We start from the raw sequence: 24984 nt of genomic DNA, 5'->3' as shown, positions 1-24984 counted from the left end.
GCACTTTGGGAGGCCGAGACGGGCGGATCACGAGGTCAGGAGATCGAGACCATCCTGGCTAACACGGTGAAACCCCGTCTCTACTAAAAATACAAAAAAACTAGCCGGGCGAGTTGGCCGGCGCCTGTAGTCCCAGCTACTCGGGAGGCTGAGGCAGGAGAATGGCGTGAACCCGGGAGGCGGAGCTTGCAGTGAGCTGAGATCTGGCCACTGCACTCCAGTCCGGGCGACAGAGCAAGACTCTGCCTCAAAAAAAAAAAAAAAAAAAAGAGTGAAATAAAGAAAATCCATTTAGCAAATATGTATTGAATGCCTACTTGGTGCTAGATGCTGTAGATACAGTAGTGCATGGTTCCTGTTCTCTGGGGATATGTTATATTGAGGGGAGAGGAAAGACCAGCAAGCAATATGTTTCTAGTGGTGGCAAGTGCTCTGCAAAAACAAATAAATGAAGGAAAGAAGGGAAGGAAGAAGGAAGGAAGAGTAAGCAAAGCGAACCAGCAGGGAAGGGGGCTGGGGAATGCTTTAGGTATTATTTTATGAAGTGTGGTTCCGAAAAGGGAACATTGAGCAGAGACCTGAAGAAAGGAGAGAGAGAGAGCCCTGTGTACTTGAGCTGGAGAAGGATTGGGCAGAGGGCTTAATGGGATGGAGTCAGCTTCTCCCTGCCCTCTTCTCTGCAGTCACATCTTACTACCTTGGCTGCTTCTGATTTACAAGTTGGCTATTCTCATTTTAACCATAGTTTTATGAGGTGGCTGCTATTAAATGAGAATTATGCCTAGATTGTACTTTATTAAAGCAGTTGTTGTTGTTAAGCACCAAATTCATTATATTTCAATTACATGGAATTCTGATTTTTTAGAAAGCCACAAAAAAGACTCTAGCCTACTAAACTCTATCGCTTCTAAGGCATCTGTACGCCTGGAAAACTATTCCTTGGGGGATGGGAATGCTTACATAAATGTAGAGTTGTTTTACTGCCCCTGCAATTCAGATCACTAGAGAATATTCATCTGAAATAAAAGTAGGTTTGCTTAGGATAGATTTGAATCAATGATATAACTTGAAGCTATGCCAACAACCCCATTCTCTCACAGTATATGATGTGGCAGAGGGAAAAGCTGGTATAAGAGGAGGCAATGGAATGCAAGAGCTTTGCATTAGCCAAATTTGGAAGCAAGTCAGGATCCATCCTGAGATCACGTAGTCAATCTGGGTTGTCAATCACTGTCTACCAGCCCAGGGCTACTTGATCAAGATCTTTGGAATGGGTGTGCTGGAATAAAGAGTAGCGAGGCATGCAAGGTTAAGAACATGCTATATTCATAAAATAATATTTTAAAACCAAAGTTATTTTAGAATCATGGGAAATATTTACAGGAACCATCTTTGAAGATTACTTGTAGTGCCGGGTGCAGTGGCTTATGCCTGGAATCCCAGCACTTTGGGAAGCTGAGGCAGGTGGATCACTTGAGGTCAGGAGTTCAAGACCAGCCTGACCAACATGGTGAAACCCCGTCTCTACTAAAAATACAAAAATTAGTCGGGTGTGGTGATGCACGCCTGTAATCCTAGCTACTTGGGAGGCTGAGGCAGGAGAATCGCTTGAACCCGGGAGACGAAGGTTGTAGTGAGCCAAGATTGCGCCACTGCTCTCCAGCCTGGGTAACAGAGCAAGACTCTGTCTCAAAAAAAAAAAAAAGATTACTTGTGGTTGTGTCTGATTTTCCCAGGGTCCCTTTGTAATGTCAATTGTAAACTATTTTTTTTTGTAAGTTTTGAGAATTCCTTTAGGTTAAAAGGATATTGTTTAATGAGCTTTGTGTGCATATTTAAATATGTGCATGTGTGAATAAAGAAATGGGTATTTTTGGCTGGGCACAGTAACTCACGCTTGTAATCCCAGCACTTTGGAAGGCCAAGGTGGGCGGATCACCTGAGGTCAGGAGTTCAAGACCAGCCTGGCCAACATGGTGAAACCCCATCTCTACTAAAAATACAAAAATTAGCTGGGGGTGGTGGCAGGTGCCTGTAATCCCAGCTACTCAGGAGGCTGAGACAGGAGAATCGCTTGAACCCAGGAGGTGGAGGCAGCTGTGAGCCAAGATCATGCCACTGCACTCCAGCCTGGATAACAAAGTGAGACCCTGTCTCAAAAAAAAAAAAAAAAGTGCATTTTTTCCCCAAACTATTTCTAGAGGCTTAAAACATTTTTAAAGAAAGAATTAAGAAACCTCAGAAATCAAATGAGAGATAATTTACTAAGAACCAGAGCTGATACCTTATGTTACATTAAGGGGATATTTTCCTTGATTCTCCCTGCCATCCCTCCCCACCCCAGGCTGGGAGTCGTACCTCTTCTTTGTGTTCCCAGAGTATCCCATGAATGTCTAATCATAGTCATCGCTACCTGCTAATTCATATCTTTCCATGGCTTTCTGGAGGGCTGACATCGTGTCCTTGAGCTTAAAATTACCAGCAGTTTGCATGGTGGCTGACATATAATAGGGGCTCCATGTATGTTTATTGACTACACAGAAGAATGAATGAGTTATTAAGATTTATATCTTATTCAGAACACTCTGGCAACCAAAGCAAAAAGAAAAATGTGTTAGTTTCACAGTTTCATATGCATGTAAGTCTAAACAGAGCATTACTTTAGAAGTTACATTTTTCTCCCTTTGGTGCTAGGTGCCTGAAAGTATTTGTCTGATGAAACAGTGAGTTTCATAAGAAACATTATTTTCAATATTTCATAAGCTACCAGTGCCTTGGACTAAATGAAAGAATTACCGTGGCTTTTGGTAGAACCTTACAGCCAGAGGCCAACTCCAGCATCCAGAGATTCTGAGTCTTCATTAGCTTCTTAGCAGATTCACTGGTACAACGTCTCACTCGCAGATGGCAGTGGGTCACGGGCCATCTTATTTTATGCCACTGGATTTTATTTTCGTGATTGCGAGTATCTAATAGATACTCTGCTGAAAGATTTTTCTGTGCTGAAGCATTAAGTGAAGTGTGTGAATTAAGGAAAAACATCCAATAGAAAACAAATTGTGAGGGTGCTGCCGTCAGTTTAGAAGGGTATGGTTCCTCCAAATTCCGCAGAGGCGTTTGTCCTTGCTGACTTACAAGCTTTGTGAGAAAATAATTATTTTGTGAAAAAAAAGTGAATACTGGTGAAAGTAAGCTAATGAATATTGGCCTAGTTAAAAAATGTTTTTAGGCAGCTTATTCTGTGAAGAGGGAACAGTGCTAAGGAGTACAAAGATGTGGTTGCTGAAGGAAAGAAGATTGATTGATTTTTGCTGTGTATATGTGGGCCAAGATAGAGAAAGAGGACAGAGAGGAAAATTAAAAATGCTTTGATCCAGCAACAATAATTCTTCATTTAAATGTTTTGGATGAATGCATTTCCTTTTAAGTTGGATAATAACTTGGTAAAGAAAGGCAGTGAGAAGTTGTGTTCTGAATGCCAAGGCAGTCTAAGGAGAGAGTGAAGGCAGCAGACATTTATTGAGCATCTGCTGTTTTCTAGGCATTGTGTAAAGGATTTTAGGTATTTTTTTTTTCTTTGAACTCTTATAGTAATCCTGTGAGTCAAAGAGGGGGAACTGGATGAGTGAGGTTAATTAAATTGTTAAGATCATGCAGTTAGTGTATATATCAAAGCCATGAGTGAATCCATTTAAGTGTGTTCCAAAGCTTAGGCTGCTATTATTTTATTTTTAAGATACTCCAGTGGTTTCCCATTTGCAAGTAAGGGACCCACAGGGGCTTCAGAGAGATTGCAGAGGGTTCATTTAAGGGTACATCTGGCTTATCTATGTATAAGAAAATATGTATCTCTGAAATATATGTATGTCTCTATTTCAAAAACATGTAGGCATTTCAAAATTTACCAATTAAAATTTTATTCAAAAACTTTTGTCTGGAATATAAATTGAACAAGAGCAGAGATTTTTGTATATTTTATGTGATATAACTCATGCTTAGAACCACGCTCAGCATAACAGATGCTCAATAAATATGTGTGTATACAAGAGTGAAACAATCATTCTAGTTCTTTAAATATGCCAGGGCTTATTTAATCAAATTTTCGTTAGTAGACATTTAGATTGTTTTCATTTTTTCTTTCATAAACAGCACATCTGTACTATAAATAAGTCCCTATACATATATCTTTGTAACTTACAAAGAAATAGTCTATTATTTCATTATAATAGATTACTGGAAGTAAACTTGCTGGGTCAAAGGAATACATATTTTAAATTTTAACACAATCTTTCTGGGGCAATTTGGTATGATGTACCAATGCCATTACCTCTAATACCATGTAAAATTATCTGTTTCCACGTCAACCCAGCTGACATTAGGAGTTAATCTTTTCACTCTTTATAAAGTATCATTAAATTCCAAAATTCGGAAGGCTAATTGCTTCCTCCAAGTTTCTATTTATCCTGCTCAGAAGCTAGAATAATGTCCCGTGGCTTCTTTCCTGCTGAGTTGAAAGAGTTTGTGTGATGACATTATTCATTGAAATTACTTTTTTAAAAAACACAAATTATGTTCTCTTTTCTACTCTTTGAACTCCTGATTGAATATATGGATTCAGACTCTTATCATTGATAAATATGAACCTAGGGAGGGAAAGGAAGTCTAGAATTAGTTGCACATTATTAGCAGGTAGAATCTGACCACTTGATGAGAAACAATTTATGTATTGCTGAACAGTACTCCATGTGATTTCTTGTTCCAGGCCCAACAGTTTGAATGAGTGTGACTCCATAGTATGTTCATGTCGGCTATTAAAGATGTAGAGAAGAAGCTACTGACTTTTATTTTTGCCACATAAGCAGGTGCAGATGTGGATGGGAAAATCCATGTGTGACCAACAGATCTTTCCATTAGCAAATAAAGAAAAGAGCACTGGCTTTTTGCATGAGTTTTCAGCAGAGGAGGTTTTCTTTTTTTAAGTAGACACAGGGTCTTGCTCTGTCACCCAGGCTGGAGGGTAGTGGTATAATTATAGCTCACTGTATCATTGAACTCCTGGGCTCAAGCGATCCTGTCACCTCAGGCTCCCAAGTGGCTAAGACTACAGGTATGTGTACCACACTCAGCTCATTTTTAATTTTTTTGTGGAGACGGAGCCTTGCTATATTAACTAGGCTAATGTTGAACTCCTGAACTCCTGGCCTCAAGCAATCCTCCTATCTTGGCCTCCCAAAGTGCTGGGATTACACAGGTGTGAGCCACCACACATGACCATCAGCAGAGGACTTTAAGAACACACAGAAGCATGTGTTCAACATTCTCCAAAACAATTTTGGCAGTGTTATGTTTTCTAAAGTAATGTTCTCTTCTGTCTTAGGCACATGAAAACTACATGAACTGGTATACTCCTCTTGCTGTTTACTAGGAAGTTCAGAACCAAATGTAAATCTTAATAACTCATTAATTTATTCATTCAGTAAGGATACATGGAAACCCTATGACACGTAGCACCGTGAAGTGCTGGCAGTCCTGAACTCAAGGCCACAGTGTCAGCCTTCCAGCAAGGTGGTTCAAGTTCCAACTCGGGAAGGAATGGTTTATTGCCTCCTGGAGCCCCTACACTTTGGATGCTTGCCCTGAAAGGGGAGAGCATGGCTTTTCCCATGAAACGTAACCCATTCTCCACTAAGCTTATTAGCACTAGAAAGCGGGCAGCTCATTTTCCTCTCAGGTGTAGTCAAAGGCTACTGTTGTCCAAGGGTGAAGGGCCCTTGGTGGCTTGATTAGCACACAGCCTGGCCTGTGCCCATTTTCGGATGGAGACCATCAGATAGAATCTGCCACTTCATTAGGTTGACACTCTTCCTACCCCCTCTTGTAATAATGTCACCAGAGCACTTAATAATTTTAGGTAAATGCTGTAAGCATACACTTCAGAGGCAACCCAGGGTCGGCGGTGACAGATGCTAGCAAGGCAAATCTTTTCTCATTCCCTGCGCTGTTTAAAATATAACAAGCAAAGAGGTGTCATAATGGGGAAAGTTTAAGTATTACAGGAGCAGAACTTACAGCAACATAACTACTTTTAAAAAAATCTCTTATTCAAATTTGCAGTGTTTCAAGATCAAGGGGGCCATGAAATAAATCGGATTTTTAGAAGAGACTTAAAGAAGAGAATTTGTTTATCTTAGAGAAGAGAAGGCAGAGAGAGGCCCAGAAGTATTTGAAGATAGGTAATACGGATCATAGTCGTGTGCTCCTCTCCATTTCCCATGAAAATTGGAGACATGTAAGTCTTACATTGGTTCAAGAAGAAATTAGGTTAGACTATAAGAAGAACTTCCTAGAGACTGGAAAAGCCCGTGGGTAGGAAGAATAGAAGACTCACCTCTTTTTAAAATTTCTTGCTTCCTTCCTTTTTCATTGTTGCATGGGGGTGGGTTTTATTTATTTATTTTTTTCTTTACTGGAACTGAATTCCAGAAGTAGTTTATTGGCCTGACACCGGGCTGTGTATAAATTCACAAATGTATATAACCTGCTTCCAGAGGACCTTGTGCATGTGGGAGGGATTGGAAAGATTTGTTCTCTATTTCCTGGGTGATAGGCTGTGGTGGGAAAGGGCTGGGGACCCTGAGTGTTTGGCTTGTAGCCTACACCTACCACCATCTTTTCTTGGTCAGTGCTGGTGACGCCGAGGCAATGGGTGAGCTTGTGGCTCAGTGCTTTGCATGATGTGGGGCTCCCTTAAAGAACCAAAGTGTGGGGAGTTCCTTCAGGGTAGGGCTGCTGGGAAGTGGCAGGGCAAGGAGGCTTACTTCTGTCCCATTGATTTCCTCACATAGGTTAGCGCTAAGTGAGGTCCAGAGAAGGTAAATGGGAGAAATCTCATAGAGAGTTGAACTTGTGGGAATCGGGGGTGTCTGTTCAGGGCATGGCAGCTGAATCCTTGATCCTCGGGGAGTTAGCTAGATCTGACTCTCACCTGCTGGACCATGAGAGCCAATGTCCCTCCCACACTCTTAGATTCAAATAATTTCTTTAAGCTCATCCTTGCATTTAGAATGCCAGTACTTTTGTAGCATTGTTGTTGTATTCCCCACACTGGCTGAAGGAAGGTTTTTTCCTTCACTTTTATGATTGGGTGACCAAGGAAATAAATGCCTGGTGAATTTCCACAAAATCCAGCATCATGGCGTAAATTCTTTCTCTCCATCCTTGAATTTTCTTTCTCCAGAGAAAACTTTTCTCCATTTGTCCTATCTTTGATCGTTAGTTAGGCATAAAAGGAGAGAGGAAGCTGCAGTTTGCAAAAATAAACAAACACTTTAGAATGGGTTTGGCCAAAACATAAAGAAAACAATGTTTAGATTACCCATCTGCAAATTTTATGATAGAGGCACATATTTATTTGGTGCCTACTGTGTGCTATAGGTACTGACAGATGACAGTAAAAAAAGTCCCTGTCCTCATGGAGCTTACCTTCTAATGTGAGAGGCCAACAAAAATCATCAAGTGGTGTTAAGTGATGCAAAAAGCACTAAAACCAGGTAAGGAAATAGAGATTGACAGGGTAGAATTTTTTTTAGATAAACTGGTCAGGGCAGGCTTTTGTGACTAAGTGACATTTGGGCAGAGAGCTGAGTGAATCCAGGGAGTAAGCCATGTGACTGTCCGGGGCAGAACATTTCAGGAAATAGGAACCATGCATGCAAAGGTCCTGAGGCAGGGCCACAATTGTACTTGGTGCATCCACATGGAGTACAGCTGGGAGAGAAATCAGGGAGGTAGCCAGGGTTCATCACATTGCTTTGCTAGGAAAGTCTTCCATTTGTCTGCACTGTTCTTGCCCTGCAGTTTTTACTGAGTACGTTTGCATGTACCAATCAGGTAATGCCCTCCTTGAAAGCCTTGTTGAAAGTGTTTGCTGATTTCATTGCAAAGACAAGTTAGTCTTGACAGTTCATCAATAAGCGAATTTAAAAGGACTATGCAAAGGAATTTGGAATATCTGCAATAAGTTTATTAGGCTTATCACCAGAGACTTCATTTTATTTAGATGTTTCATTTTAAATGAATAAATAAAATGACTAGAGACTTCTGCCTATTTATTATTTAAATAGTAATTCATAAACATGGTAAAAATACAAATACTACAAAAAGGTATTTAGTGAAAGTAGGTCTCTCCTGTCTCCCTGTACTTCTTTTCAGAAGCACCTAATGTTAGCAGGTTCTTGGTTATGTTCTTAGAATGTAAATACTCCTCTCCTTATAAATATTAAGATTGTGACTATATATGTTGCTTTGCACCTTGCAGGTCTTGGAGCTCTTCCAATTAGTGAGCATGGAGCTGCCTAATTCTTATTAATATTTAACTATAGGAGAAAACTGCAATTTGGTCATTCCCACTTTGATAGACATTAAGGTTTTTATATCTTTTGTTATAACAATCAATATTGTGATGACAACCCTCATACATTTGTTAAGTGTATCTATAAGAAAAATTCCTGGAAATGGATTGGAAGCAAAGGGGGAAATGTATATTTTAAATTTTGATAGATACTGCCAAATACTGTCCATATACACTCTGCCATGGTCAAGCATCCCATTTTCTCCTATCCTTGCCAACACAGGGTGTTACTATTATTTTGCATTTGCAATACAATTGAAATATCCAATTTCATTTTACTTTAATTCGCATTTCTGTCAAAATTAAGTTGAATTCAGTGATAAAAAATATTGTATTTTGGTCAAGGAGTGTTGTCTGTAGTAACCCTGATTCTTTGAAATTTATTGGGACTTCTTGGAAACCTAGTACATGGTTCATTTTATGAATACTCCATGTACTTAAAAAAAGAGAAAAGAATGTGAATTCTGTTCATAGGGAGTAAAATTTTAAGCATATTTTTAGATTCGTCTTGCTGGTCATGTTGACATCATCTGTAGCCCTACTGACTTTCCACTGTGGGATTTCCCATTTCTCCTCAGAGTTGTCAGTTTTTCCTCTAAAGTTTTGTAGGCTGTGTTGTTTAGGGACATCTTCTTGGTGCATTGTCACTATGAATTGTTGCCTTTTGCCTCTGATATCAGTATTACCATCTCAGCTTTTTTAAAAAAAAAAAAAGTTTGGTGTGTCTTTTGATCTTCTGTATTTTTTATATATTTTCTATCATTTTGTTCTGTTATTCTGGAAATGTCACTAGGAATTACGTAGCAATGAATCACATTTGTAACGCCATTCAACATTTTGCATTCCAAGTGAATGTAATGTGTCCATAGTTTCTGAATTACTGATATATTGAATTTATTTCTGCCATGTTATTTTGTATTTGTTATATGAAATCTTTCTTACTTTTTTTCCTTTTACTATTAAAAAAATTCCAACTTTCTATTGGATTATGAAGTTTCTTTTTTTTTTTTTAATTATACTTTAAGTTCTAGGGTACATGTGTATAACGTGCAGGTTTGTCACATATATACACTTGTGCCATGTTGCTGTGCTATACCCATCAACTCGTCAGCACCCATCAATTCGTCATTTACATCAGGTATAACTCCCAATGCAATCCGTCCCCCCTCCCCCCTCCCCATGATAGGCCCCAATGTGTGATGTTCCCCTTCCCGAGTCCAAGTGATCTCATTGTTCAGTTCCCACCTATGAGTGAGAACATGCGGTGTTTGGTTTCTCTTCTTGTGATAGTTTGCTAAGAATGATGGTTTCCAGCTGCATCCATGTCCCTACAAAGGACACAAACTCATCCTTTTTTATGGCTGCATAATATTCCATGGAGTATATGTGCCACATTTTCTTAATCCAGTCTGTCACAGATGGACATTTGGGTTGATTCCAAGTCTTTGCTATTGTGAATAGTGCCGCAATAAATATACGTGTGCATGTGTCTTTGTAGTAGAGTAATTTATAATCCTTTGGGTATATACCCAGTAGTGGGATGGCTGGGTCATATGGTACATCTAGTTCTAGATCCTTGAGGAATCGCCATACTGTTTTCCATAATGGTTGAACTAGTTTACAATCCCACCAACAGTGTAAAAGTGTTCCTATTTCTCCACATCCTCTCCAGCACCTGTTGTTTCCTGACTTTTTAATGATTGCCATCCTAACTGGTGTGAGATGGTATCTCATTGTGGTTTTGATTTGCATTTCTCTGATGGCCAGTGATGATGAGCATTTTTTCATGTGTCTGTTGGCTGTATGGATGTCTTCTTTTGAGAAATGTCTGTTCATATCCTTTGCCCACTTTTTGATGGGGTTGTTTGTTTTTTTCTTGTAAATTTGTTTGAGTTCTTTGTAGGTTCTGGATATTAGCCCTTTGTCAGATGAGTAGGTTGCAAAACTTTTCTCCCATTCTGTAGGTTGCCTGTTCACTCTGATGGTAGTTTCTTTTGCTGTGCAGAAGCTCTTTAGTTTAATTAGATCCTGTTTGTCAATTTTGGCTTTTGCTGCCGTTGCTTTTGGTGTTTTAGACATGAAAGTCCTTGCCCATGCCTATGTCCTGAATGGTACTACCTAGATTTTCTTCTAGGGTTTTTATGGTATTATATCTAACATTTAAGTCTCTAATCCATCTTGAATTAATTTTCGTATAAGGAGTAAGGAAAGGATCCAGTTTCAGCTTTCTACTTATGGCTAGCCAATTTTCCCAGCACCATTTATTAAATAGGGAATCCTTTCCCCATTTCTGGTTTGTCAAAGATCAGATGGCTGTAGATGTGTGGTATTATTTCTGAGGACTCTGTTCTGTTCCATTGGTCTATAGCTCTGTTTTGGTACCAGTACCATGCTGTTTTGGTTACTGTAGCCTTGTAGTATAGTTTGAAGTCAGGTAGCGTGATGCCTCCAGCTTTGTTCTTTTGACTTAGAATTGTCTTGGCAATGCGGGCTCTTTTTTGGTTCCATATGAACTTTAAAGCCGTTTTTCCAATTCTGTGAAGAAAGTCATTGGTAGCTTGATGGGGATGGCATTGAATCTATAAATCACCTTGGGCAGTATGGCCATTTTCACGATATTGATTCTTCCTATCCATGAGCATGCTATGTTCTTCCATTTGTTTGTGTCCTCTTTGATTTCACTGAGCAGTGGTTTGTAGTTCTCCTTGAAGAGGTCCTTAACATCCCTTGTAAGTTGGATTCCTAGGTATTTTATTCTCTTTGAAGCAATTGTGAATGGAAGTTCATTCATGATTTGGTTCTCTGTTTGTCTGTTACTGGTGTATAAGAATGCTTGTGATTTTTGCACATTAATTTTGTATCCTGAGACTTTGCTGAAGTTGCATATCAGCTTAAGGAGATTTTGGGCTGAGACGATGGGTTTTTCTAAATATACAATCATGTCATCTGCAAACAGGGACAATTTGACTTCTTCTTTTCCTATCTGGATACGCTTTATTTCTTTCTTTTGCCTGATTGCCCTAGCCAGAACTTCCAACACTATGTTGAATAGGAGTGGTGAGAGAGGGCATCCCTGTCTTGTGCCAGTTTTCAAAGGGAATTTTTCCAGTTTTTGCCCATTCAGTATGATATTGGCTGTGGGTTTGTCATAAATAGCTCTTATTATTTTGAGGTACGTTCCATCAATACCGAATTATTGAGAGTTTTTAGCATGAAGGGCTGTTGAATTTTGTCAAAAGCCTTTTCTGCATCTATTGAGATAATCATGTGGTTCTTGTCTTTGGTTCTGTTTACATGCTGGATTACGTTATTGATTTGCGAATGTTGAACCAGCCTTGCATCCCAGGGATGAAGCCCACTTGATCATGGTGGATAAGCTTTTTGATGTGCTGCTGAATCCGGTTTGCCAGTATTTTATTGAGGATTTTTGCATCGATGTTCATCAGGGATATTGGTCTAAAATTTTCTTTTTGTTGTGTCTCTGCCAGGCTTTGGTATCAGGATGATGTTGGCCTCATAAAATGAGTTAGGGAGGATTCCCTCTTCTTCTATTGATTGGAATAGTTTCAGAAGGAATGGTACCAGCTCCTCCTTGTACCTCTTGTAGAATTCAGCTGTGAATCCATCTGGTCCTGGCCTTTTTTTGGTTGGTAGGCTATTAATTATTGCTTCAATTTCAGAGCCTGCTATTGGTCTATTCAGGGATTCAACTTCTTCCTGGTTTAGTCTTAGAAGAGTGTAAGTGTCCAGGAAATTATCCATTTCTTCTAGATTTTCTAGTTGATTTGCATAGAGGTGTTTATAGTATTCTCTGATGGTAGTTTGTATTTCTGTGGGGTCGGTGGTGATATCCCCTTTATCATTTTTTATTGCGTCTATTTGATTCTTCTCTCTTTTCTTCTTTATTAGTCTTGCTAGCGGTCTGTCATTTTGTTGATTTTTTCAAAAAACCAACTCCTGGATTCGTTGATTTTTTGGAGGGTTTTTTGTGTCTCTATCTCCTTCAGTTCTGCTCTGATCTTAGTTATTTCTTGCCTTCTGCTAGCTTTTGAATGTGTTTGCTCTTGCTTCTCCAGCTCTTTTATTTGTGATGTTAGAGTGTCAATTTTAGATCTTCCCAGCTTTCTCTTGTGGGCATTTATTGCTATAAATTTCCCTCTACACACTGCTTTAAATGTGTCCCAGAGATTCTGGAATGTTGTATCTTTGTTCTCATTGGTTTCAAAGAACATCTTTATTTCTGCCTTCATTTCATTATGTACCCAGTAGTCATTCAGGAGCAGGTTGTTCAGTTTCCATGTAGTTGAGCAGTTTTGATTGAGTTTCTTAGTCCTGAGTTCTAGTTTGATTGCACTGTGGTCTGAGAGACAGTTTGTTATAATTTCTGTTCTTTGACATTTGCTAAGGAGTGCTTTACTTCCAATGATGTGGTCAATTTTGGAATAAGTGCGATGTGGTGCTGAGAAGAATGTATATTCTGTTGACTTGGGGTGGAGAGTTCTATAGATGTCTATTAGGTCCGCTTGGTGCAGAGATGAGTTCAATTCCTGGATATCCTTGTTAACTTTCTGTCTCGTTGATCTGTCTAATGTTGACAGTGGAGTGTTGAAGTCTCCATTATTATTGTATGGGAGTCTAAGTCTCTTTGTAAGTCTCTAAGGACTTGCTTTATGAATCTGAGTGCTCCTGTATTGGGTGTATATATATTTAGGATAGTTAGCTCTTCCTGTTGAATTGATCTCTTTACCATTATGTAATGGCCTTCTTTGTCTCTTTTGATCTTTGATGGTTTAAAGTCTATTTTATCAGAGACTAGGATTGTAACCCTTGCTTTTTTTTGTTCTCCATTTTCTTGGTAGATCTTCCTCCATCCCTTTATTTTGAGCCTATGTATGTCTCTGCATGTGAGATGGGTCTCCTGAGTACAGCAGACTGATGGATCTTGACTCTTTATCCAGTTTACCAGTCTGTGTCTTTGAATTGGAGCATTTAGTCCATTAACATTTAAGGTTAATATTGTTATGTGTGAACTTGATCCTGCCATTATGATATTAACTGGTTATTTTGCTCGTTAGTTGATGCAATTTCTTCCTAGCCTCAATGGTCTTTACATTTTGGCATGTTTTTGCAATGGCTGGTATTGGTTGTTCCTTTCCATGTTTAGGGCTTCCTTCAGGGTCTCTTGTAAGTCAGGCCTGGTGGTGACAAAATCTCTAAGTATTTGCTTATTTGTAAAGGATTTTATTTCTCCTTCACTTATGAAACTTTTGAGTTTAAAATTCTTTTCTTTAAGAACATTGAATATTGGCCCCCACTCTCTTCTGGCTTGTAGAGGTTCTGCCGAGAGATCTGCTGTTAGTCTGATGGGCTTCCCTGTGTGGGTAACCCGACCTTTCTCTCTGGCTGCCCTTAAGATTATTTCCTTCATTTCAACTTTGGTGAATCTGGCAATTATGTGTCTTGGAGTTGCTCTTCTCGAGGAGTATCTTTTTGGCGTTCTCTGTATTTCCTGAATTTGAATGTTGGCCTGCCCTGCTAGGTTGGGGAAGTTCTCCTGGATGATATCCTGAAGAGTGTTTTCCAACTTGGTTCCATTTTCCCCCTCACTTTCAGGCACCCCAATCAGACGTAGATTTGGTCTTTTTACATAATCCCATACTTCTTGCAGGCTTTGTTCATTTCTTTTTCTTCTTTTTTCTTTTGGTTTCTCTTCTTGCTTCATTTCATTCATTTGATCCTCAATCGCTGATACTCTTTCTTCCAGTTGATCGTGTCGGTTACTGAAGCTTGTGGATTTCTCACGTATTTCTCGTGTCATGGTTTTCATCTCTGTCATTTCGTTTATGACCCTCTCTGCATTAATTATTCTAGCTGTCAATTCTTCCACTCTTTTTTGCAAGATTTTTAGTTTCTTTGCGCTGAGTACATAATTCCTCCTTTAGCTCTGAGAAATTTGATGGACTGAATCCTTCTTCTCTCATCTTGTCAAAGTCATTCTCTGACCAGCTTTGATCCATTGCTGGCGATGAGCTGCGCTCCTTTGCAGGGGGAGATGCGCTCTTATTTTTTGAATTTCCAGCTTTTCTGCCCTGCTTCTTTCCCATCTTTGTGGTTTTATCTGCCTCTGGTCTTTGATGATGGTGACGTACTGATGGGGTTTTGGTATAGGTGTTCTTCCTGTTTGATAGTTTTCCTTCTAATAGTCAGGACCCTCAGCTGTAGGTCTGTTGGAGATTGCTTGAGGTCCACTCTAGACCCTGTTTGCCTGGGTATCAGCAGCAGAGGTTGCCGAAGATAGAATATTGCTGAACAGCGAGTGTACCTGTCTGATTCTTCCTTTGGAAGCTTCCTCTCAGGGGTGTACTCTACCCTGTGAGGTGTGGGGTGTCAGACTGCCCCTAGTGGGGATGTCTCCCAGTTAGGCTACTCAGGGGTGAGGGACCCACTTGAGCAGGCAGTCTGTCCGTTCTCAGATCTCAACCTCCATGTTGGGAGATCCACTGCTCTCTTCAAAGCTGTCAGACAGAGTCGTTCGGGTCTGCACAGGCCTCTGCTGCTTCCCCTGTTGTTTTTTAGCTGTGCCCTGTCCCCAGAGATGGAGTCTACAGAGACAGGCAGGTCTCCTTGAGCTGCTGTGAGCTCCACCCAGTTCGAGCTTCCCAGCGGCTTTGTTTACCTACTTAAGCCTCAGCAATGGTGGGTGCCCCTCCCCCAGCCTCACTGCTCCCTTGTGGTTAGATCACAGACTGCTGTGCTAGCAGTGAGGGAGGCTCTGTGGCTATGGGACCCTCCTGGCCAGGTGTGGGTATAATCTCCTGGTGTGCCCGTTTGCTTAAAGCGCAGTATTGGGGTGGGAGTTACCCGATTTTCCAGGTGTTGTGTGTCTCAGTTCCCCTGGCTAGGAAAAGGGATTCCCTTCCCCCTTGCGCTTCCCAGGTGAGACGATGACTCGCCCTGCTTCAGCTCTCGCTGGTCGGGCTGCAGCAGCTGACCAGCACCGATTGTCTGGCACTCCCTAGTGAGATGACCCCAGTACCTCAGTTGAAAATGCAGAAATCACTGGTCTTCTGTGTCGCTCGCGCTGGGAATTGGAGACTGGAGCTGTTCCTATTTGGCCATCTTAAGTTATTCTCTGGATTATGAAGTTTTATCTTATTCTTCTTTTACCCCCCATACCTAATTGGAAGCTGTATTAATTTTAATTTCCTAGGTCAGCTGTAACAAAGTAATACAATCTGGATGGTTCAGAACAATAGAAATTTATTGTCTTATAGTGCTGGATGTTAGAAGTCTGAAATCAAGATATCAGCAAGGCCATGCTTCCTCTAACATCTATAGAGAAATCTTTCTTCTCCTCTTTCCAGCTTCTGGTGGCTTGTTGGCAGTCTTTGGTGTTCCCTGGTTTGCAGCTGCGTAACTCCAGTCTTGTATGCACAGTGAGTTGGTAGCTGCTGGAGAGATGAAAGTACTAATTTAGAACTCTCACATCTGTACTGTTATAATCGTTAACTGATAACATCGAGACTTAGTCTGCTATCACTTACCTTATGGATTCCTGTATAAGAAACCCTGTTGTGTATTAAAAACTTCTGCTCAGCTTTTAAAAAATACTGGTGTTCTGGCCAAGTTCACTTAAGACGAGTTAAATTGGAATCTTGTTTGGCGTGACTCTGGGCATTGGCTTTTATTAAAAGTTCCCCGGGTGATTTCATCACTCAGCCAGGGTGCAGACCCATCGTGGGGAGACAATCTGGACAAATGTGTATTGAGTGCCAGCCGGGTGCAGCCAGCACTGCACCGGGCTTGGGAGGTGCCCCTGAAGGAGACCCATGGGGCAGCTGCCTTGCTTTTTTCCAGGAATGGGGTCATGTAGCATTTACTGAGGATCTTACACCAGGGGCTCAGTTAATATTTGTTCATTGGTTGATTGAATCACAGATCACTGGTAAGGGGTCTGGGATATGAGTGAAAGAAGTTTTGAATGAGAAGGGAATTGGAGAGTGCCAGCCAAATATTAAATTAGGGGAACAGGACAGGAGATACTGCATCCTTAAAATGCAAACCTTGCTTTTGCCACTTTCTTTTGTGTGTGTTGTGTATAATGCTTATCAACCTCTCCCCTCATAGACAACTTTTTCTTATTTCCTGTCTTTTTTAAAATAAATGTTTTAATTTTAGAGACCGGGTCTCACTATTTTGCCCAGGCTCGCCTTGAACTCCTGGTCTCAAGTGATCCTCCCTTCTTAGCCCCCCGAGCAGCTGGGACTGCAAGGGCATGGCACTACACCTGGTTTCCTGCCCTCTTGAACTAAATCTTTTTTAAATCGACTTTTTCCTTCTTCATCTGATTACAAGCTACATATCTTAATTGTATTCTTTAGGGAATACCCTTAGTTTTAGAAATTAATAAACTTTTTACTTTAGAATAGTTATAGATGTATGGAGAAGTTGAAAAGATAGTACAAAGAGTTCACATATACCCCACACTCAGTTTCTGCTATTATTCACATCTTCCATCAGTATGGTACATTTTTCACAATTAATGAGACAATAATGATACATTATTATTAGTTAACGTCCATATTTATTCAGATTTCCTTAGATCTTTTCCTTTTGTCCATTATTTCCCCCATGATCCCATCTATGATATTACATATGTATGGATTACACTTTTAAAAAGATGCATAAATCCACTTATTTCCCAGGAAAGTTTAACTTAATTGGTAGTTTCTATTTGTATAAGATGAGACCATTAGCACACTCTAATTCCCCTTTGTTTTTCCATCTCAGCTTCTTGGCTCATTGTGTGTAAATTTTGGTTCCAACTTTAAGACAAGGAGTTTATGATCTGGGCAGGGACCTTTGGTGAGAAATGGCAGTTCTTCTTGGTCTTCCTATGCTGAGGATGTGAGCGAAAACTACAGATCTATACCATGTTTTGACTATACCATTTGAAAAGTTTAGAAATTTGTGTTCTAAAATTGTAACGTGTGATGCAAAACAACAACAACAACAAAATCGTCACACCTCCGTCACCCTAAAATAATGATGCAAAACAACAACAACAAAATCGTCACACCTCCGTCACCCTAAAATAATGACAAGGGAAATTAGCTATGGGTGACAATAACTTGTCTTATCAGTCGTAGCAGATCTCTCCTTCCAATTGTCTCTTCTGAGAAGCATAAAGACAGAATCACCAGGAGATGCAGTAAATAACCCCCACAGAGTTTAATTGTTTTTAAATTGCAATTATAACTAATTAAATGCTAAGATGTGAACAGCTGCGCAAGAATATTTAACAGATTTCTTGGCATCATCCCCACTTTGAATATTACTTTTAAAAGGCTAGCTATGGAAATAAGTAGTGAGTGGTTATTTTATGCTTTTCACATCAGAAACTGAAAAAACAACCTGAAAATTGGCAAAGAAAAGATTCTCTGGTTTTTTTTTTTTTTTTTTTTTTTTGAGGCGGAGTCTAGCTCTGTCGCCGGACTGGAGTGCAGTGGCCGGATCTCAGCTCACTGCAAGCTCCGCCTCCCGGGTTTCCGCCATTCTCCTGCCTCAGCCTCCCGAGTAGCTGGGACTACAGGCGCCCGCCACCTCGCCCGGCTAGTTTTTGTATTTTTAGTAGAGACGGGGTTTCACCGTATTAGCCAGGATGGTCTCCATCTTCTGACCTCGTGATCCGCCCATCTCGGCCTCCCAAAGTGCTGGGATTACAGGCTTGAGCCACCGCGCCCGGCCTCTATTTTTTATTATACTTGAAGTTCTAGGGTACATGTGCATAACGTTTATATCATGTATAACTCCCCAATGCAATCCCTCCCTCCTCCCCCCTCCCCATGATAGGCCCCAGTGTGTGATGTTCCCCTTCCCGAGTCCAAGTGATCTCATTGTTCAGTTCCCACCTATGAGTGAGAACATGCGGTGTTTGGTTTCTCTTCTTGTGATAGTTTGCTAAGAATGATGGTTTCCAGCTGCATCCATGTCCCTACAAAGGACGCAAACTCATCCTTTTTGATGGCTGCATAGTATTCCATGGTGTATATGTGCCACATTTTCTTAATCCAGTCTGTCACAGATGGACATTTGGGTTGATTCCAAGTCTTTGCTATTGTGAATAGTGCCGCAATAAACATACGTGTGCATGTGTCTTTGTAGTAGAGTAATTTATAATCCTTTGGGTATATACCCAGTAGTGGGATGGCTGGGTCATATGGTACATCTAGTTCTAGATCCTGAGGAATCGCCATACTGTTTTCCATAATGGTTGAACTAGTTTACAATCCCACCAACAGTGTAAAAGTGTTCCTATTTCTCCACATCCTCTCCAACATCTATTGTTTCCTGACTTCTTAATGATTGCCATTCTAACTGGTGTGAGATGGTATCTCATTGTGGTTTTGATTTGCATTTCTCTGATGGCGAGTGATGACGAGCATTTTTTCATGTGTCTGTTGGCTGTATGGATGTCTTCTTTTGAGAAATGTCTGTTCATATCCTTTCCCCACTTTTTGATGGGGTTGTTTGTTTTTTTCTTGTATATTTGTTTGAGTTCTTTGTAGATTCTGGATATTAGCCCTTTGTCAGATGAGTAGGTTGCAAAAATTTTCTCCCATTCTGTAGGTTGCCTGTTCACTCTGATGGTAGTTTCTTTTGCTGTGCAAAAGCTCTTTAGTTTAATGAGATCCCATTTGTCAATTTTGGCTTTTGCTGCCGTTGCTTTTGGTGTTTTAGACATGAAGTCCTTGCCCATGCCTATGTCCTGAATGGTACTACCTAGATTTTCTTCTAGGGTTTTTATGGTATTAGGTCTAACATTTAAGTCTCTAATCCATCTTGAATTAATTTTCGTATAAGGGGTAAGGAAAGGATCCAGTTTCAGCTTTCTACTTGTGGCTAGCCAATTTTCCCAGCACCATTTATTAAATAGGGAATCCTTTCCCCATTTCTTGTTTTTGTCAGGTTTGTCAAAGATCAGATAGCTGTAGATGTGTGGTATTATTTCTGAGGACTCTGTTCTGTTCCACTGGTCTATTTCTCTGTTGTGGTACCAGTACCATGCTGTTTTGGTTACTGTAGCCTTGTAGTATAGTTTGAAGTCAGGTAGCGTGACGCCTCCAGCTTTGTCCTTTTGACCTAGGATTGTCTTGGCAATGCGGGCTCTTTTTTGGTTCCATATGAACTTTAAAGCCGTTTTTTCCAATTCTGTGAAGAAACTCATTGGTAGCTTGATGGGGATGGCATTGAATCTATAAATAACCTTGGGCAGTATGGCCATTTTCACGATATTGATTCTTCCTATCCATGAGCATGGTATGTTCTTCCATTTGTTTGTGTCCTCTTTGATTTCACTGAGCAGTGGTTTGTAGTTCTCCTTGAAGAGGTCCTTTACATCCCTTGTAAGCTGGATTCCTAGGTATTTTATTCTCTTTGAAGCAATTGTGAATGGAAGTTCATTCCTGACTTGGCTCTCTGCTTGTCTGTTACTGGTGTATAAGAATGCTTGTGATTTTTGCACATTAATTTTGTATCCTGAGACTTTGCTGAAGTTGCTTATCAGCTTAAGGAGATTTTGGGCTGAGACGATGGGTTTTTCTAAATATACAATCATGTCATCTGCAAACAGGGACAATTTGACTTCTTCTTTTCCTAACTGGATACCCTTGATTTCTTTCTCTTGCCTGATTGCCCTAGCCAGAACTTCCAACACTATGTTGAATAGGAGTGGTGAGAGAGGGCATCCCTGTCTTGTGCCAGTTTTCAAAGGGAATTTTTCCAGTTTTTGCCCATTCAGTATGATATTAGCTGTGGGTTTGTCGTAAATAGCTCTTATTATTTTGAGGTACGTTCCCTCAATACCGAATTTATTGAGCGTTTTTAGCATAAAGGGCTGTTGAATTTTGTCAAAAGCCTTTTCTGCATCTATTGAGATAATCATGTGGTTCTTGTCTTTGGTTCTGTTTATATGCTGGATTACGTTTATTGATTTGCGAATGTTGAACCAGCCTTGCATCCCAGGGATGAAGCCCACTTGATCATGGTGGATAAGCTTTTTGATGTGCTGCTGAATCCGGTTTGCCAGTATTTTATTGAGAATTTTTGCATCGATGTTCATCAGGGATATTGGTCTAAAATTCTCTTTTTTTGTTGTGTCTCTGCCAGGCTTTGGTATCAGGATGATGTTGGCCTCATAAAATGAGTTAGGGAGGATTCCCTCTTTTTCTATTGATTGGAATAGTTTCAGAAGGAATGGTACCAGCTCCTCCTTGTACCTCTGGTAGAATTCAGCTGTGAATCCATCTGGTCCTGGACTTTTTTCGTGGGTAGGCTATTAATTGTTGCCTCAATTTCAGAGCCTGTTATTGGTCTATTCAGGGATTCAACTTCTTCCTGGTTCAGTCTTGGGAGAGTGTAAGTGTCCAGGAAATTATCCATTTCTTCTAGATTTTCTAGTCGATTTGCGTAGAGGCATTTATAGTATTCTCTGATGGTTGTTTGTATTTCTGTGGGGTCGGTGGTGATATCCCCTTTATCATTTTTTATTGTGTCTATTTGATTCCTCTCTCTTTTCTTCTTTATTAGTCTTGCTAGCGGTCTGTCAATTTTGTTGATCTTTTCAAAAAACCAACTCCTGGATTCATTGATTTTTTGGAGGGTTTTTTGTGACTCTATCTCCTTCAGTTCTGCTCTGATCTTAGTTATTTCTTGCCTTCTGCTAGCTTTTGAATGTGTTTGCTCTTGCCTCTCTAGTTCTTTTAATTGTGATGTTAAAGTGTCAATTTTAGATCTTTCCTGCTTTCTCTTGTGGGCATTTAGTGCTATAAATTTCCCTCTACACACTGCTTTAAATGTGTCCCAGAGATTCTGGTATGTTGTATCTTTGTTCTCATTGGTTTCAAAGAACATCTTTATTTCTGCCTTCATTTCGTTATGTACCCAGTAGTCATTCAGGAGCAGGTTATTCAGTTTCCATGTAGTTGAGCAGTTTTGATTGAGTTTCTTAGTCCTGAGTTCTAGTTTGATTGCACTGTGGTCTGAGAGACAGTTTGTTATAATTTCTGTTCTTGTACATTTGCTGAGGAGTGCTTTACTTCCAATTATGTGGTCAATTTTGGAATAAGTGCGATGTGGTGCTGAGAAGAATGTATATTCTGTTGATTTGGGGTGGAGAGTTCTATAGATGTCTATTAGGTCCGCTTGGTGCAGAGATGAGTTCAATTCCTGGATATCCTTGTTAACTTTCTGTCTCGTTGATCTGTCTAATGTTGACAGTGGAGTGTTGAAATCTCCCATTATTATTGTATGGGAGTCTAAGTCTCTTTGTAGGTCTCTAAGGACTTGCTTTATGAATCTGGGTGCTCCTGTATTGGGTGCATATATATTTAGGAGAGTTAGCTCTTCCTGTTGAATTGATCCCTTTACCATTATGTAATGGCCTTCTTTGTCTCTTTTGATCTTTGATGGTTTAAAGTCTGTTTTATCAGAGACTAGGATTGCAACCCCTGCTTTTTTTTGTTCTCCATTTGCTTGGTAGATCTTTCTCCATCCCTTTATTTTGAGCCTATGTATGTCTCTGCATGTGAGATGGGTCTCCTGAATACAGCAGACTGATGGGTCTTGACTCTTTATCCAGTTTGCCAGTCTGTGTCTTTTCATTGGAGCATTTAGTCCATTGACATTTAAGGTTAATATTGTTATGTGTGAACTTGATCCTGTCATTATGATATTAACTGGTTATTTTGCTCATTAGTTGATGCAGTTTCTTCCTAGCCTCGATGGTCTTTACATTTTGGCATGTTTTTGCAATGGCTGGTACCGGTTGTTCCTTTCCATGTTTAGGGCTTCCTTCAGGGTCTCTTGTAAGGCAGGCCTGGTGGTGACAAAATCTCTAAGCATTTGCTTATCTGTAAAGGATTTTATTTCTCCTTCACTGATGAAACTTAGTTTGGCTGGATATGAAATTCTGGGTTGAAAATTCTTTTCTTTAAGAACGTTGAATATTGGCCCCCACTCTCTTCTGGCTTGTAGAGTTTCTGCCGAGAGATCTGCTGTTAGTCTGATGGGCTTCCCTTTGTAGGTAACCCGACCTTTCTCTCTGGCTGCCCTTAAGATTTTTTCCTTCATTTCAACTTTGGTGAATCTGGCAATTATGTGTCTTGGAGTTGCTCTTCTGGAGGAGTATCTTTGTGGCGTTCTCTGTATTTCCTGAATTTGAATGTTGGCCTGCCCTACTAGGTTGGGGAAGTTCTCCTGGATGATATCCTGAAGAGTGTTTTCCAACTTGGTTCCATTTTCCCCCTCACTTTCAGGCACCCCAATCAGACGTAGATTTGGTCTTTTTACATAATCCCATACTTCTTGCAGGCTTTGTTCATTTCTTTTTCTTCTTTTTTCTTTTGGTTTCTCTTCTCGCTTCATTTCATTCATTTGATCCTCAATCGCTGATACTCTTTCTTCCAGTTGATCGAGTCGGTTACTGAAGCTTGTGCATTTGTCACGTATTTCTCGTGTCATGGTTTTCATCTCTGTCATTTCGTTTATGATCTTCTCTGCATTAATTAGTCTAGCTGTCAATTCTTCCACTTTTTTTTCAAGATTTTTAGTTTCTTTGCGCTGGGTACGTAATTCCTCCTTTAGCTCTGAGAAGTTTGATGGACTGAAGCCTTCTTCTCTCATCTCGTCAAAGTCATTCTCTGACCAGCTTTGATCCGTTGCTGGCGATGGGCTGCGCTCCTTTGCAGGGGGAGATGCGCTCTTATTTTTTGAATTTCCAGCTTTTCTGCCCTGCTTCTTCCCCATCTTTGTGGTTTTATCTGTCTCTGGTCTTTGATGATGGTGACGTACTGATGGGGTTTTGGTATAGGTGTCCTTCCTGTTTGATAGTTTTCCGTCTGACAGTCAGAAGGACTGTCTGTTGGTCTGTTGGAGATTGCTTGAGGTCCACTCCAGACCCTGTTTGCCTGGGTATCAGCAGCAGAGGTTGCCAAAGATAGAATATTGCTGAGCAGCGAGTGTACCTGTCTGATTCTTCCTTTGGAAGTTTCCTCTCAGGGATGACTCCACCCTGTGAGGTGTGGGGTGTCAGACTGCCCCTAGTGGGGGATGTCTCCCAGCTAGGCTACTCAGGGGTCAGGGACCCACCTGAGCAGGCAGTCTGTCCGTTCTCGGATCTCAACCTCCGCGTTGGGAGATCCACGGCTCTCCCCAAAGCTGTCAGACAGAGTCCTTCGCCTCTGCACCGCCCCCGCTGCTTTCCCTATTGGACCTCAGCTGTGGGCTGTCCCCAGAGGTGGAGTCTACAGAGACAGGCAGGTTTCCTTGAGCTGCTGTGAGCTCCACCCAGTTCGAGCTTCCCAGCGGCTTTGTTTACCTACTGAAGCCTCAGCAATGGCGGGCGCCCCTCCCCCAGCCTCGCTGCTGCCTTGCGGATAGATCGCCGCAGACGGCTGTGTTAGCAGTGAGGGAGGCTCCGTGGGTGTGGGACCCTCCCGGCCAGGTGTGGGATATATTCTCCTGGTGTGCCTGTTTCCTTAAAGCGCAGTATTGGGGTGGGAGTTACGCGATTTTCCAGGTGTTATGTGTCTCAGTTCCGCTGGCTAGGAAAACGGATTTCCTTCCCCCTTGCGCTTCCAGGTGAGGCGATGCCTCGCCCTGCTTCAGCTCACACTGGTCAGGCTGCAGCAGCTGACCAGCACCGATTGTCCGGCACTCCCTAGAGAGATGACCCCAGTACCTCAGTTGAAAATGCAGAAATCACCGGTCTTCTGTGTTACTCGCGCTGGGAGTTGGAGACTGGAGCTGTTCCTATTCGGCCATCTTGCTCCGCCCCTCTTTTTTTTTTTTTTTTTTTTTTTGCCTCTGAAGTCGGTGGACAGCCACAGCACTCAGCATAATTGGATAAGTGTGGTCAGCAGGTCCTGAGAGATGAGATGAGATCAATTCAAACTGCATGATAAGGGAGGTCTTTGTGGCGGATTCTTTCATCTAACATACATGTATTAACCTTCGACTGTGTACTCATCACTGTATTAGAACTGGGGCCCCAGGGCAAAATATATGATGACTTCTGCCTCAGAGGAGCTTGTAGTATGATGGGGGAGATGGACTGGTTCATCAGTGGCTTCAGCTTAATGCAGAGGATGGCAAACTATGGCCTGAAGCCAGCCTCCTGCCAGTTTCTGTATGGCCCACGAGCTCAGAATGACTTTTATGAAGAAGAAAGAAAACAAGAATAGGGGTGGGGTCTTTGGGCACTGCCTTTTTTGACATTTTTTCCCAAGTGGAACCTCTATCTGGCCCTTTAGATGAAAGGCTAGGTTTTGTTTTGTTTTGTTTTTTCGTTTTTGTTTTTTTGTGTGTGTGTTGTTTTTTTGTTTTTTTTTTTTTTCAAGACAGAGCCTCCCCCGTCACCCAGGCTGGAGTGCAGTGGCGTGATCTTGGCTCACTGTGCTTTCCACCTCCTGCCTTAGCCTCCCAAGTAGCTGGGATTACAGGCACCCACCACCACACCTGGCTATTTTTTAAATTTTTAGTAGAGACAAGGTTTCACCATGTTGGCCCCACTGGTT

The 24984-nt window shown here is 41.0% G+C and overlaps 1 protein-coding gene across 7 annotated transcripts in view; it reads left to right on the top strand.

Moving 5' to 3' along the window:
• The window catches only part of LYPD6B (LY6/PLAUR domain containing 6B), a 211450-nt gene that overhangs the window by 108483 nt on the left and 77983 nt on the right, over positions 1–24984 (top strand). Inside the window, exon 1 of one of the 7 annotated variants that reach the window (XM_033231557.1) lies at positions 6271–6289. The exons of the other annotated variants lie outside the window; for them this stretch is intronic. The gene's annotated coding sequence lies outside the window, so the exon portion shown is untranslated. Of the gene's footprint in view, positions 1–6270; positions 6290–24984 lie in introns of those variants that run through there. 7 annotated transcript variants of the gene reach the window in all.

This window comes from Trachypithecus francoisi, unplaced genomic scaffold, assembly GCF_009764315.1.
Source record: "Trachypithecus francoisi isolate TF-2019V2 unplaced genomic scaffold, Tfra_2.0 Lachesis_group13, whole genome shotgun sequence".
In the NCBI taxonomy this organism is placed as follows: Eukaryota; Metazoa; Chordata; class Mammalia; order Primates; family Cercopithecidae; genus Trachypithecus; species Trachypithecus francoisi.
Note: the sequence above shows the minus strand (reverse complement) of the source record. Positions and strands in the feature narration are given on the sequence as shown.